Source organism: Phyllostomus discolor, chromosome 2 (assembly GCF_004126475.2).
Source record: "Phyllostomus discolor isolate MPI-MPIP mPhyDis1 chromosome 2, mPhyDis1.pri.v3, whole genome shotgun sequence".
Classification (NCBI taxonomy): Eukaryota; Metazoa; Chordata; class Mammalia; order Chiroptera; family Phyllostomidae; genus Phyllostomus; species Phyllostomus discolor.
In genome coordinates, this window is record NC_040904.2 from 163,047,972 (window position 1) to 163,063,783 (window position 15,812).

The 15,812-nt window shown below is 49.4% G+C and overlaps 1 long non-coding RNA gene across 1 annotated transcript; it reads left to right on the plus strand.

Annotated features, from left to right (window-relative positions):
- Window positions 1–13,843: 13,843 nt before the first annotated feature.
- On the plus strand, window positions 13,844–15,179 carry LOC118499067. Its single transcript, XR_004901570.1, has 2 exons — window positions 13,844–14,020; window positions 14,759–15,179. It is a non-coding gene; the product is annotated as an uncharacterized LOC118499067 (long non-coding RNA).
- The last annotated feature ends 633 nt before the right edge of the window (window positions 15,180–15,812 follow it).

Here is a 15,812-nt window from a genome sequence, read left to right on the forward strand (position 1 = left end):
TGTTCTTGTTCACTGATGTATCCCGAGAACCTGAAATGGTGCTCAGTAATAATTGCTTAGTGAGCAGATGCAAAGGATCAGTGAAGTTAATCAGGGAAGGGCTTGGAGGCAAGGGCAGGGGGAGGCCATCCCAAGCTTGGGGTTAACTTGCGCCTTATCTCACCACAGGCCATGTGTGAGGAGCTGAAGTTCAAGGTGACGGGCACAAGTGCAAGAGTTGGGCTAGGGCATCACCCAAATGGGGAGATGCACTTGGAAAAGAGACTAGCCTGAATTTACCCCCGAATCTGCTGAAAAACTTCACTTTATGTTGAGATTTCACCATCTCCATGACCAACCCGTACTCTGAGATGATGATACTAAAGGGATATGCCAGGACAGAATGAAGTGATTGGAAATGCAGGGTGGGCTGGGAACTCAGAGGCCCTCAAGATCAGGGGGAGGGTGGCTGAGAAACAACGAAGCAGACATGTATCCTCTAAGTATGGAAAAAATATCAAAGTGGAATTGTAGGGTCTGAAGGAAGACTGTGTATGTAAGTCAGGGGAGGGAACCAGGTCATCATTTCAAAGAGGATGTTCCACCTCCACTGAGGGCAGGATGACAGGCCATGGGCTATACCTAAAGTAGAAAGAATTGGAATTAAATATCAAGAAAAACTCCCCAACAGTGCAACAGGTGGTAGAGGGAAGGCATGGAGCCTTGTGGTCTGGAGAACCTGGACAGGACCTAAATGGTGACACCTTGGCTAGGCTGACACTGAGGGCCCTGTGGGTCTGCACAGTCCTGGGATGGCAGTGTGGGGACTAGAGCCCTGGAGAGGGTTTCTGCCATTGCCTGGCCCCAGACCCTGGCCTCCCCCTCACCTGAAGGTTCCTGAGCAACTGAGGTGTGCATCTTACCACTGTGAATGGGGACACTGAGAGTATTTGGTGTGTCATCCCTTTACCACCCCTCCTTGAAACCTAAGTGTTCAACGGAACTTTGCTCTGATATCAGGGTATAAGCCAGGAGAAGTAGAAAAGTGCAATATCTTTGCAGGTTTATACAAGACAGTGATTCCTGTGGTTATAATGGAAAGAGGACCTGGGTGGTCTGGTAGTCCTGAGGATAGAAGAGAGACTTACTTGTCACAACTTTTGGTGCCTTTGAGTTTTCAAACACATACATGTATTTCCTATTTGAAAAAAAAATGAAATAATTAAAACACACTAAACAATAATAATAACAACAAAAAATAGGTCCAGGGAGGTTGGAACTTGATGCCTACAACTGCTATCCTGAGGACAATGACCTGGCTTTTCTGGCCGTCATCCACGCTCCTCCCCTCATCTGGTATCTCCATTCTCTACAGGTTCAGATAAGGATGTGGCTAGTCTGATATCACATAGCATTTAGGAGAAGACAAATTTCTGGGGGCTGGTTTTCCAGACACTTAGTGTCAGCTTTTCTCCTGATCTTCCATGGCCTGATTTCCCCCTTGACCTCCTCCATGTTGTTTGCATGGCTGTGTAAATGCTACAAATCAACCTTCAAAGAGATATTTTTAAATGTGTATGGCTTATCCCTGGCTGGTGTGGCTCAGTGGTTGAGCACGGCCTGCAAACCAAAGGGTCACCGGATCAATTCCCAGTCAAGGCACATGTCTGGGTTGCAGGCCAGGTTCCCAGTGTGGGCATGCAAGAGGCAACCATGCATTGATGTTTCTCTCTCTCTCTCTCTCTCTCCCTCCTTTCCCCTCTCTCTAAAAATAAATACATAAATAATCTTTCCAAAAAATGTGCATGGCTTAAATGCCATTTTTCCCAGAGAGAGGGTCATCTCTCTATGGAGCTTTCCTTGGTCCCCCCAATATGGCATCATTTTATTCCCTCCCTTTCTGCCTTCTTCCTCTGCACCACCCTTGACCACCACAGGGCTCCCCCATCACAACTTGGCCCTGCCCCTGATGAGACATGTGACCTTGAGCCAGTCATTAACCTTTCTGTGCTTCTGTTTCTTCATCTATAATTGAGGATCATGACCTTCCTCCCACGGCTCTTCATTCATCCAACAACAAGCATGTATTCTGTGCCAGGCACTGAATCCAGCAACTGAGGATCACACAAGCCAATGTATGTAGAGTTAGGACAGAGTTATTGCCAAGGCCACCTTCCTTGACTGCTTTCTGGGCTGGGCAGGAAAATCTAGCTGGCTCTTGGAAGAATTGCTTCAGTCTACTCCCAACCTGTCAGCTTCTAGTACTGCTCCTGGAATCAGAATCACATCCCCCATGGGATAAAGTGTCAGGGGCTACAGAAATAGCCTCTTTCCCAGGCTTTTCCACTGGCTAGATCCCAAGGGCATTGCTTTGCTTGCAAGAAGGAATAACACTGAAATTCGCCTGTGGGGCTTTAGTCTGGAGCTTCCGGAGTGTCCAGTTCTCTTGCCCTCTGAGACACCCACCGCTGAGAATCTGCACATGTTCCTGCTCTGCTCATGTCTCCCCTTTCCTAAGCCCCATGCCTCTTTGGGGGCAGCACAGAGACTAGGAATCTGGGATAGAAACTCTCTCACACTTGCCTCCCTCTAAATATAACCTGGGCTATGGAGGGAAGAGGACCCCTTCTTTACAACAACTACCATAACCTCAGAGCATATAGGAACTTGTTTCAGATGAGAAAGAGAGCTTCCAGAGCTCTTGGAGGGAAGTTGTCCCCACTCCCTACCTGACCACTGAGGACTGGGTGAGGATCACTGGGAGGAAGGGGGGGTTTGTGGAAGAGATGTGCTGCTTCAGCCCTGCTCATGACAAGACCCCAAGTCAACTCAAGGTGATGATGATGGACCATGGGGAACACAGGGTCCAGGGTAGACAAAGGAGGCATTCTCAATGGTCAGGGGTGGGTTTAAGGAGAGTGCCTGTGGAGGGTTAGATGGTACCACTTAGACACTGTTCTTCTAAAGCCAGGGGGAAGGATGACATGATCTGGGGGTTGCAAAGGATTCAGGAATTTCATGATGCTGCAGGGCTGGCAGGGACTGGGGAAGAAGCCATGGAGATATCAGTTCATCCATGTCTAGAGCACAAAACCAATAGACAGGGACCAGGTTCTTGGGAACCCGCAACATGCACAGCACAAAGCCTTACACAGGGCAGACTAGAGAGCCTGACCAAAGAGGACAAGTATTTCCCTGGATTATGGTGCCAGCTCCACCCTCAGGGAAGGACAGCTGCTTTAGAGCCCCCCCCAAAAAAGGTTCCAGACTGTGGCAGGTGGAAGTCCTTCTTTGTGTCTAGCCTCAGTCCTGCTTACCATAGTTTGCTTTGATCTCTCTGCAGTGTGGGGGTTTGCCCAACTGAGAAGGAAGTAAGGGCCTTGCTTTTGGGCCTAACCTGCTTTCTCCGGGAGCAGAACAAGTTGGCCAAACCTCAAGCATCTGACTCAGCTTCTGGGCAGCTCTGTGGAAAGTGAAGAAGGGGGCTCTTTCTTGGAACCCCCCACAATCCATCAGGATATAAGCAGAGCAGCAGAAGGCAGGGTAGGGGATGGTTGAATGGCTGGGATGAGGAAAGTTTCTGGATGCTTAGCCCTCTACACACCTGAGGAAACACTGTAGCTTTCTGGAAAGCAGGAGGAACTGAGCCTGCCTCTGGTCGGCAGCTCCAGTGCCCAGCACAGAAACAGATGCTCAAAACCTACGGGCTGAATGAATTAAATGAGTGTGGGGGGGGGGGCGGGGGGAGCTGCCCCTCCAGCAGCTGGAGTAAGTCTTTGTATAAGAGATCCCTTTCTGGCTTCAGTTTCTCCATCTGTAAAAGAAGCGGTTGCACTAGTTTATCTCTAAGCTTTTCTTTCACCTCAGGTTTCCTGTTCTCTCACTGTTCCTGTCCAGTCCCACCCCTTTAAATCCTTATGTCCGCCTTTACCCACATTCTCTGTCCTTCCCATCTCAGTCCCTCCCCCTCCCCAGCCAACTTCCTCCTCTTTTCCTTTTCCCAGGTGATCTTCTTTTCTGATTCTGATGATTCTTCCAGGCGTTACCCTGGTTCCCTGGAGCCTTTTGTGTCTATTCATCGCAACCCCCGCCCCCGCCCCCGCCCCCTCCCCACCTCCCCCATCTAGCGCCCCCTTCATCGACTTTAGGTGGCAGAACCCGGGACTGGAAGATGCGGAGGGATCGTAAGACAGACCCGGTCTGGCTCCTGCCGTGGCCCCATCCTGGTACCCCAAGTTCCCTCGCCCTACCATGCCACCCCCCAGCGGGGCCGACCCGCCCCTCTCCCCGCAGCGGGTGCCGCAGTGCGCCCTAGCCCCACGCTAATGCGATCTGGAGGACCCGGGCGGGCGGCGGGCAGTCTGGGCCGAGCGTCCTGGGCGGCGCTGATGGATGGTCCCCTGACAGTAATCGCAGAATGAGGACGCGCTGGCGACGCTTTCGCCGGAGGCCCCGCTGTTCGGCGAGCCCGGGAGCCCCTCCCTCCACAGCGCCTCCCTCCCAGGCCTGTCCCAACCCACTCAGCGTTAGGGAGGCCTGAAGCCTGAGGATAGGGCAGATTTGCACGGCCCTCTCTGCCCCAAGACAATGGTTTCTGCTTTGGAATCGTCCTAGGATTCCACACTGTGTCTGATTCTGAACAAGCGACTCCTCTCAGTTTCGACCTCTGTGCAATGGGAAATAACAATAGTCTTTCTAAGCATGGATGGAGAGTGTTAGCTTTAAAGGAGAAAATACTGAGGAAAATTACCACTCTCCCTTAAGTAGAAATCGATTTTCACTTTTAGTCTATAGTGCTCAGAATAATCTGGGGTAATGTATGAAGCTGAGTGAGTTGGGTGGATATTCACACATACGATACATGTTTATACACACATCATGTTTTTTGTGCTAACATATCTGAACATAAGAGATTTCAGTATCAGTACTGCTTAGATGCCATTAAAGAGAAGCATGTCAGTGCAGGTATTTCTTTAGGAAGGTGATGGCCTACAGCAAGACTCTTTCTTCACTTCAGTGAGGACCCCCCCCCCCCCCACCCTGCCCCCAACAGCCCCACTAAAGCTCCATTCCCCATCCAGCCTCGGGATCCCCTTCAATTCAGGGCTAGACTGACTATTGGCTGTGAGGAGAGGATCTTCCTTAGGAAAATGTTCCTGGAGGACTTTCTAACCCCTCACCCACTTCCAAGTGACACAGAGTGACTTCTCCACTCCCCCACCTCAGGGGATTCCCCTTGGGCCTGGGCCTAGCTGAGGGACTGGGACAAGGATCCAGAGCCAATTACAATTCTGAGAGCACACCCAGGCGCATCCTCAATCCCTTTTAACCTTTCCCTCTCATCAGAAGCCAAATTGAGTTAGTCTTGAGTTTTGATTTAATTCCCGAAATGGAGTCATAATCTGTTTAGTGTCTTTTTTCCCAAGTCCTGAGTACTAAAGTGTGTGCGTGTGTGTGTGTGTGTGTGTGTGTGTGAGGTTAATGACAGCAGCTTTGTGGCTTGAGGAGAACCCTCACACACAACTTCCAAACGACACCAAAGGGCAGGAGACACCATGGCCCCTGACTGCTGCTGGTGGTAATGATTATGGCGATGATGATGATAACAGCTAATGTTTATTGGGCACTTCCTGTGTGCCCGTACTGAGCTAGGCACTGTCCATGCATTTCTCACTTAATTCTCACAATTACCTTTCAGGTAGGTACCATTATATTCCCAACTTACAGATGAAGAAACTGAGAGTTAAGGAGGCTGAGCTTAAGGAGGTTGTAGCTTATGCCACATCCTAGAGCTATTGATTAAATGGCAGGACCCAACTTTGAAATTATAGTCAAACTACAGAGCCTGTGCTCCTAACCACTCAGCTGTGTGACCCTGGGCAACAAGCTGAAGTGACCCAGTTCCCTCTTTTGCATGACAGATAATAAGTAGAGATATACTCCCTTCTTAGGGTTGTTGTGTTGATTAAATGAGATAAGGCATTCACAGTAAGCATTCAAATAAGAGCCCTATATATTGGAGTAGGGTGGAGCAAGGGAAGGGGTGCAATGCAGTTCAATGGGTGACTGTTATACATTGTGACTTCTGATAATCATAGTAGTGTTTTGGAGAGCCTACCTGGCACAGGCAATCATACAAGGAAAAGATTTCCTTGCCTGCTTTACAGATGAAGAAACTGAGTTTCAGGTAAATTAAGTAAATTGCCTAAAGTCAACCAGTTAACTGGCAGGGCAGAGCTATTCAAACATTGGGCCCCTGGACTCTAGAGCCTGTTGCTCCCAGCACTTCCAGGGCCACTAGAGACTGGCTTGTCCTCGGGAAGGTCAGGGCTGAGGCCAACAAGCCCAAGTCACATTGTCTTCCACCTGGGATCCAAGTTTTTCCAGGTGAGAAATGTTTCCTTAAAGGAACAGAAGGAGAGTAAATAAAAAAGCAGCTAAGACAATTTCTCCTCCCCCCAAAGCCAATGCAGAGCTCCCGCCCCCCACCCCTTGTTCCCCGTTTCCTCTGTGCTAAAGTTTGCGGCCATTAAATAGAAGAGGAAGAAGTTTGAACCAGGCATGAAATATTTATCAGTTAATTACAATATGCAGATTCTGTTCTTGGGGGTGATTTATCTTTTTTGGAAATATAGGAAAAGATCCTGGAAACTTGTATCCTAATTGCTTGGCCTATTATTGTAACAACCAGGTAGAAATTCCATTTACTATGTAACTACAAATTTTCCCACTAGCTGCTTCTCCCTCTGTCACTGGTGGTCTGGGGGCCATCTGCTTTTCTGATGAAAGGGGGGTCTCTAAGAGGTCCATTTGTCCATTCCCCTGTTTCCTCTTGAGGTGGCTCCTTTCTAAATCCTAGTAGCTGTAGGAAATGAAAGGATGAGTCTCAGAAATTCTGGGATCTCAAGAGAAGCATATCTTAAGTGACACCCTCCCCCACCAAGGCAATGCAGCTGCTGAGTGGGTGCCCCACGTGGAGAAGAAGCCCTCAGCTGAGTATCCTGCCCTCCCTGCTCTTTGCTCAAACACAGGAGAAGGGCAAAGTGGCAGCCCTCCTCTCACTTCTTATGTCACCTCCTAGGGCCCGTATCTCAGCCTCTGGCTGCATATTAGCATCACCTGAGAAGTGTTTAAAAATGCATGTGCCTGGGCACTACTCTGGACCAACAAAATTAGAAACTGGAGCCAGATATCAGTATTTTTTAAACTTGTCCAGGGGGTTCCAATGTGCAGCAAAAAATGAGAACCTCTAGGATTAGCAGAAAGGTATGGCTGCCTGATAAAGTGTCCCTGCTTATCAATAGGACTATGTAAGTTTAAAAAGTTTTAAAAATATATATGCTTATTGATTTTAGAAAGAGAGGAAGGGGGAAAGAGAGAGAGAAAGAAATATCAATTGGTTGCCTCCCATGTGCACTCCAACTGGGGATTGAACCCACAACCTAGTATATTGGATGATGCTCCCACCAACTGAGCCACACTGGCCAGGGCAAGTCTATGTGACTTTTATCCCTCTTTTCAGGTGCTGGGGGAGGCAATTCCTTCCCTTTTATTGGAATCAGAAGAGTGTACTTTTCTCTCCTCACAAGAAGCTTCTAATATTAATAACTACCATTTATCAAGCTCCTGCTGAATGCTTGGATCTATGCAAATAAAATTTAATCTCATCTACACAACAACTCTATAAGGTTGGTGGATATGTCCATTTTATGGATGACTCAGAGAGGTTAAGTAATTTGCCTAAAGTTGTACAACTAGTAAGTGGCAGATCTGGAATTCTGAATCCAAAATTCATGCTCTTAACCAGTGTGCTACCCTGCCTTTCAGTTTCTCAAGGCTGGAAGGAAAGCTCTTCAAAGCCAGTATTTGAAGGGCCCAGGGGATATCTTGGGGAGGGGAAGGGAAAGAGAATCAAGGAGTGTAGAAAGGGGCTACATGTGGATGGGGCGTAGAGGAAAGACTGGTGGTGGGTAGGAGGCCCTGGAGAGGCAGTGTGGGGATGAGCTGAAGTACCTGAGCGAGGGCGAAGAGGAGGGAATGGGGCAGTGACTGCGGTAAAAGCTGGGTACTGGGGACTAGGAATGAGAGGTGGCAGCCAGAAGGGTGGGAATGGTGAGTAGTGCCCACTGTGGACTGAATAGCGGGAGAGGGGGAGGGACCTTGTTTCGGAGGAGGGGTCTTTGTAAGGCACGCAGCAGTGAGGAATGCCCGCCATGAATACTAAGGGCAAGAAGAAGAGAAGGGCCAGAGGGGGCTGGGTGATGTTTGGCTGCTGGGGTGATTAATGGGGGTGACCGGAGGGTGAAACTCAACCCTTCGAACTGAGATGGTGGGGAATGGTTGTCCAAGAACAACAGTGCACTGTTTCATCTAGAAAGCCAATGTCCAGAGGAGGGGTGGGGGAGGACGCCAGGCGCAGTTGCTCCTTCCCTTGTTTCCTCAGGTCTCTTTATTTGCCATCAAACAGTAAATTAAAATATACTCATCAGCTCTGGGGGACCCTCTGAATGGGCTTCCTGCCTGCCTCCTGCCTAAGGGGAGACTCCTACCCAAGGGGAGACACTGGGGTAGCTCAGGGGAAGAGCAAGTGGGGTTTGGGGTGGTGGTTGAGGTGACTCCATGGACCACTCCACCAGGGCATGAAGTGGTGATGTGCTGGCTGGGCCACTGGCTTCCCTCTGGGCCAGAGACAGGCACTGGGAGATGCATGGGGTCAGGCCCCTGAATGTCCTATGGAAGGTGGCATGTTCTCACAGCAAAGTCCCTACCGAGGCCCTAGCCTCAGGGAAGGGAGAGAGAGAGTTGGGGGAAGAAGGGGTGAGGCCTTTGCAACAAGTTTATTGACTGGGGTTTGAGGAATGGAGGTAAGACTCTTCGAAGTAGCAGGTTTGAAACCCCCCTCTCTCATTTCCTACTTCCATCTGTCTCTGTGCACAGCTGCCTCGACTTCCCAACAGCATTTACAGAGAGCAGTAGTGGAGGGGATGATGTGATGTCTCAGAGATGTCTCAGAGTGGGAGAGGTGAGCTGCAGGCAGGGATTTAAATGGAAATAGTCTCACAGGGTAAGAGCATTTTTCTTCCTCTCTAGGCTGTTACAGATGTGAAACAACTGGCAGGTCTTGCTTTCCAGGTCCAGCATCCAAGGGTATGGCACATCTTGAAGCCTTTTTCTCCTATAGGAGAGCAGGGTGAGTGGAAAGAGAGGTCAGGAAAAGGAGCCCAGGTGTGTATGCACGGGTCCTCAGAGGGCTAAGGGACACCAGCACCTCCTAAGGTCAAGGTAGGCAGAATGCCCATCCCTGATCCCAGGTCACTTGGGAATTTTGTCTGAGAGTACTGCCCTGAAAGCCTTAATTCTTATCTCCACAAAGAGCTTAACTAAATTGCTTTTCTTGTTGGAGTCTCACTCCCAGTTACCACTGCTATATCTTTCCAGGAGCCAAGCTTACAAAACACTTTAAAATCCAAAGTTAGTAGGAGGTAGTTTATTGGATGCAAATACTCTGTGAGGTGCAACATGACTTGACTAGTAATGAGACAACCATTCCACATAGGGTTCAGGTTCAAGGGCTACCTTCCAGAGGGGCTGGCCTCAGTTTGCTTGTTCTGAGGGCAAGGGCTAACAGAGGCTGCCCTGTGCTTCTCAGAGGAGGAAATAAACGAGCCTACTGGAGAGCAATGGTCACAATTAACTATCTTAATTATGAATTAATAATTCATAATTATTCCAGATTTGCAGATAAGCACAAGCCCGCTGAAAATATTTCCCAGGGAGGAACATAGCTGGAGGAAGTGGGAAGGAGACTTCAGTGCAGCCATTACTTGTAGAGGCCTTTACGTTCATTCCTCTGCTTCCCAACTAGACCTGGAAGAGATTCATTCAGTCCCTTGGTTGATTCCTCCTAACAGCTACCCCACAAAAAAACTTCCAAGCACAGTGCCACGTTGCCTCTCTGTTCTTCTTGAGGCCAGAGGGCCATCCCTGCCAACATGACCCTGGATTTCTAGGGTCTTTCTCTTCCCCTCTGACTGTTCTGCTATTTATATATGGGGGTGCCCTGCAGGACGGGCTGACACTGGGTGTCCCAGAGAGATGCGGCCATCTTTCTGGCTCTTCAGCTCTTCTCCCTCTCCCACTTCCCTTTTCACGGGGATTGCCTAGGAGCCCTCATATTGTGGCAGAAAGCCACTCCAACTCTATTTGGGAAGAGGAAACAGGAAGCACCCCTTCTCTTGTGGATGCTGTTGGTTCCAGACTCCTGTTTGAGGGGCTGACTCTGACCTCCTGAGGAGGCATCCACATGGCATCAATAATGGGCTAGAGAGGCAGGTTCAAAAGTAGATCCATAATCCCAAATTTTCACTTCAGCATGTTTTAAAACATCTTGAAGGAACCTCAAAGAGCAGCTCTGACCCTCACAGCTCCAGGAGATCACGTGCTCTCTCTCTCATCTGAAAAGAAGGAGAGATCCTGTTCTTCCAAATAATCAACACCTTTAGACCACAAAGGGACCTATCCTCTGGCCATTAGGAGATCCTTGGCCACCATCTCAGCTGTGACCACCTTCTTCAAATGCTGGAAGGAAGAAGGGAACAGATCATGGTCCAAGGGGATCTGGCATTAGAAAGGGTTTCCAGTTCCAATTCTATAGCTTTCCCATCAACCTCACCATTTGCATCAAATATACACATCAGGCTAGGTCTACAGAACAAGGGAGTTGGGACATTGAGACCTAAAAGTACCCTTTTCCAAATGTACAGGTACAAGAGCACACTTGAGAAACTGGGAGCGGGGTGAATGGTGAGCCAAACACAATGGCTGGGCACGAGGACCACACACTCAGCCCTTCACCCCAAGCTGTCTCCTTTCCTGGCCCTACTTTTGGTCTCCAGAGGAGCATCAGTTAGGTGTGATCCAAGTTATCCAGATAATTAACTGTGAAAACACGAGTTTTTTTTAATGCCACTCCTTTGGCCTCCAAAGATGAGATCTTTAAATCCCTTCCCTCGCTCTTCTTACTCTCTACCCTCTCCCCAGTAGACACTCCCAAATTCTAGATACAAAAATTTCTAAAGGTGGGGGGGGGCAAAACTTTCCTGATCTACCGTTTTCCCCACCTGCAACTCCTGTCCCCTCCCCCCCAATTTTTTTTCTCGCTCTCCTGAGCCTCCGCTCTTCGCGTCTTTAAAAAAAAAAAAAAACGAAGAAGAAGGAATTTTCAATAGTCCCACTTGTCAAGCGAAGACCATCTTTTAACCTTCAACAGCAGCGAAAGCCGTGTGAACTCTCGGTGAACCAAGATTGAAGTCATAAATCACGCGTACAAAGGCGGCTGCGGAGGCTGGCGCGGGCTGCTGCACCTTTAACGCTTTCTGAGGCTGACAGGCGGCGGCCCAGCTAAAGTTCACAGCGCCTGGGGAGGGCCCGCCCCCGCCTCCCCTCCCCCAGCCGCGTCCCAGCTCCGGCCCCCGGCCTGGCCCGCCTTGGCCGCCCGAGCCGAGCGGAGGAGGCCCCTTGGCTGCTGCTCGCAAAGGCCGGGAGTTGCGGGGGGCGGGGGGGACGCATTTTCGCTCCCACAACCCCGCTCCATTCTGACCGGTTATCCCCCACCCTTCTGCCTGCAGTATTTAAATAGGCAACTAGATCCACACGGACACAATAATTTAGCTTGTTTTGTCTTTGGCATTTTCTACAAGACCCCAAGTAATGGACTTTCCGCTCCCCTTCCTCCCTCTAGAACCGGCATCCTTCATCTGTCTGCACAGGCCCAAATCACACAGATCCTTGGGGTTCCAGTAGGATCCAGGGTCACTGGAACCAGAACACCTGGCTGAAACATGCCACATAATTAGAAAGATTTTCTTTATCTTTTCTTTACCTTCTCTTTCTTCCTTCTTTTCTTTCTTTCCTTCTCACCCTCCCGCCCCCTCCCCCCCCCAAGAGGGTCGGAATTGGCCGCGGCGATTGGAGCGGAGAAGCCGGGGTGGGGAAAAGGCAAAACCGTCGTCCTTTCATCCCTCGCGGAGATCTCCAGGCTTCCAGCGCTGGAGCCGGGATTCGCTTCCTTTCCTTGGCCTCTCGGCCTCCTACTCCGATCTGTTTTTCCTCCTCTCACTGTCTTCTCGGTTTAATTAAAGTTCAGAGACTCCACTTGCCTTTCCTTCCCCTCTCGTTCCCTCCACCCTTTCGGAAAGCAGAATGCCACGGCCGAGCGGCCCTGGGCAGAGCGGCCCCAGCACAACCCCGGCTTGCCGTCGCCGGGCCTCTCGTAGCCGGCCTCCCTCTGCCGGCCGCAGCTTCTGCAGCGGGTCCCCTGTCACTCCATCATCCCGAAGGTGTGCAGCCGCTGGCCTGGGGGATCTGAACGGCGGGGGCTGGGGTAAGAATGTCCTGTCTTCCCCTGTACCCCCAGGCTTGCCAGAAAGTTTGAAGGGTGTGTACACCCTCAGACAACCCGCCCCCAAATCCATTGCCAACTAATCTATGACAAAAGCCCGTGATGGATTTGGTATATGTTAATTCACAATGCCCTTTCCTCCAGAATTTAACTATAAGTTAATACACACCGGAAACCACGCGCATACACGCTCGTTAATGGGCTTAGGTATTAGCGAGTCCTAACGATGCATACAAATGTGCTCTGCGCTCTGTAGGCCCCTCAAGATTTATGGGCCTTGAGCTCTCTGAAGCTGTAAACAAGAGAGAGAGAATGGGGGGGGGGGGGAGAGGGAGAGAGAGAGGAGAGAGAGAGAAAGGGGAGAAGAGAAGAGAGAGAGAGGGAGGGAGAGGGGGGAGGAGAGAAGAGAGGAGAGGAGGGAGATGAAGAAGAGGAGGGAGAGAGGAGAAAGGGAGAGAGAGGGGGGAAAAGAGGAGGAAAGAGACAGAGGTCTGACTCACCCTTCCCAGGTTGTGGGAGAGAAGGGATCTTTGCAAGTGCGATTTTACTTGTTTCCTTTCCTACCAGCTCCGGGCGGTGTGGGTTTGGCATGGGTCTGGGGGGGGTGGTGTTGGCGCCTGAATGCTAGTGTGTGCGGCAGTGTGTTGTTTGCGTGCTGGGGCAGGAGGATGTCTGCCTCCTGTGAATTGTCGTGCAGGGGCCTGAATGTAGCAGGCACTTGTGGGTCATATACCGTGTGTGCACACCTGCTAGCATGTGTATGTGTGCATGTGTGCCTATGTGTGACAAGTAGGCCTCCCTCTGGGTCCGGCTGCTGTCCCCTGAACCCGGTTAACAAATCTCTAACTACAATCATAATAACAATAAATAATAAATAAACAGTAAACAGCAGTTAGCAGCCCCTCCCTAGCAAGATAACAATAAAAAAAAAGCAAGAGGAGATATTTTCAAGAGGGGACAGGGGAAGGAGTCACAATCACAGCGTCTGAGGGGAACACAAGAAAGGAAGTCAGTTTCTTCTTCGTATCCTTGAGGGATTGGGAACCCCGTTGCCAGACGGGTTCTTCAGCCAAAGGAGCAGAGGGGGGCTGGGAGGCCCGCTCTTTCCTGCTGCTTTTTCTCTGGCTTTTGCTTTCGTGTGATCAGGGGAGGGACCCCACATATTTGGATGGTTAGTGGCTTTGGAGACTCTCTGGAGCCCTGTTTTAAAGAGGAGGCCAAGCATGTAGGGTCAGGCCGAGGGGCAGACACGGATAAGGCAATGACCACAGCCGAGTCCCAGCTGGCTGGGAGGCAGAAGTGCCCCGGAGGACGAGCTGCCCGCCAGGCAGGGATGGAATTATGGCAGCCCTGAGAGAGGGGAGAGTGAGGCTGGGGTTCCGGTAGGCCCAGGGAGATTCCCCTTCCAGAGGTCCCTCCAAAAAATGGGAAGGAAGGAAAGAGAGAGGGAAGGAAGGAAGGAAGGAAGGAAGAAGAGGAGGAGGAGGAAGGAAGGAAGGAAGAGGAAGAAGAAAAGAAAAAAAAGGAGGAAGGGGTGGAGGCGCGTTGAATTTTTCTTCGCGGGACTAGAGCAGAGCGGATTTCCGTAAAGGAAGAGAAACACAGTCCCGGATCCTTCCACGTCTGCCTCATTCTCTCCAGGTACAATTTTCTGATAATCGTATTTATTTATTTAGGGAAGAGGGAATCAGAGATGTAAGAGATGTGTGGGAGTAAGCCACCCACAGTTTCGGGTCTAACGAAGTCCACCCCCTTTAAAAACAATTGTATCTATTTTAAAAATCAAAGAGGAAATACAAAAAGCACAATTTACCAACTTTTATAAGAGAAAGGAAAGAATCAACATAACAAATCAACATGAGAACTTTTAAAAGATTTAAGTCACAAACCTTTTCAGAGGTTGGATGCTTTTTCAACAGCCGATAACCCATCTGCTCTGAAAAGACCAGAGAGAAATACACTTTTCACTGAGTCACTCTTTAAGACAGTGTACATACAAAGATTCTAAGGAGAATCTTGACATTCTTGCATTTGGAAGACACTGCGGTAACCAACTGGACAAAATAACAAAATAAAATAAAATAAAATAAAAACCAGTCGCAGTGCTGAGCGCAGGGCGATCTATCGATCGAAGAGGAGGGCCCAGGTTTGGGTTCCAGGCAGCCGCCAGGCGCAGCAGCTGCCCTGAGATGCGGTTTGGGCCGGCAGGCGCTGTCTACCCCTCCCAAGCCCAGCCTGCAGCCCCTTTGCCCCAGTCTCCGGACCCCTCCGGTTCTCTCGACTGGAATGCGGGGTTGGGGCTTTCTGGTGAGAGGATATGGGGTTTAAAAGAGGGGCAAAGTGACTCAGGGTAGCCTCTGCTTCGTTTTCCTCCTCTAGGCCTCTTTACTTGCCCGAGCTCTCCGCCACGAGAAGACAGACGCGGAAGGAGCTTCTGGGCTGCCAACTCCTGCTTCCCGAAGTCCAGCCACCTTCAACCCTCCATGGGGGAAATGTCAGCACCCAGACACCTCTGTGCCCTGTCGTATGTGACTGCACTCAGCTCAGGATTATCCTACGAGGAGGAAAAAGAAAAGCCGGGTGTTTGTATCTAGTTCTACTGATCTGTTCACATCCGGAGAGTTTATTTATAACTCCCACTAGAACTCTCTCTGTTTGGAAGCACCGGTGGCTCTATTGACAGACTGGTGTCTAGAAAATACTGCTCTATCTTTAACCATACCTAAATGTGCTGGTTGTATTTACAGATTATGCTTGAAGAAAATATAATTATTTCTATTGTATTTGTGCATATACAATAGTTACAGGAGCAGATTTATATGTGGGAAAATATACGACTCTTTATAGCCATCCAGCTTTATGGACATTTGATATCCTGACAGATTTATATCCTGAGCAGCTATATAGATAAATATATATCATTGGAATTATGTATCAGGAGATATATACTTATTGATTGTGATATAGAGTGGTTAGAGCATTCACTTAGGCCTATATATGGCTACGGAGATATTTCTATATTATTATCACTATATATAGGCATATCTATTTATAACTACATAGTTATAAAAATAGACATAAGTAATTATAGCTATATGCACATGCTGCTATCTCTCTTGAGAGTTATAGACACTTGCAAATATAACTCTATAGAGATATCTGTATGTATATAAGGGTGTAATTATCTTGTGATGTGTGTAAATTGGGGCTTAGGCCAGTCTATCTCTGTACAGACATATATACATAGGGGCTGGGAGATACTTGTTCACAGAAATTTTTCCAGAGGGCCAACTGGAAAGCTGTGTGGGCCATCTAGGAAACCAGCTAGCAGAGTTCTTACTAATAGGGGGTTGGAGTCACAAAAGGGTAGATGGAGCATGGGAAGCCTCTAGGAGAGGAGAGGAATAGAGGAGGATTGGGGAGGAATGGGGTA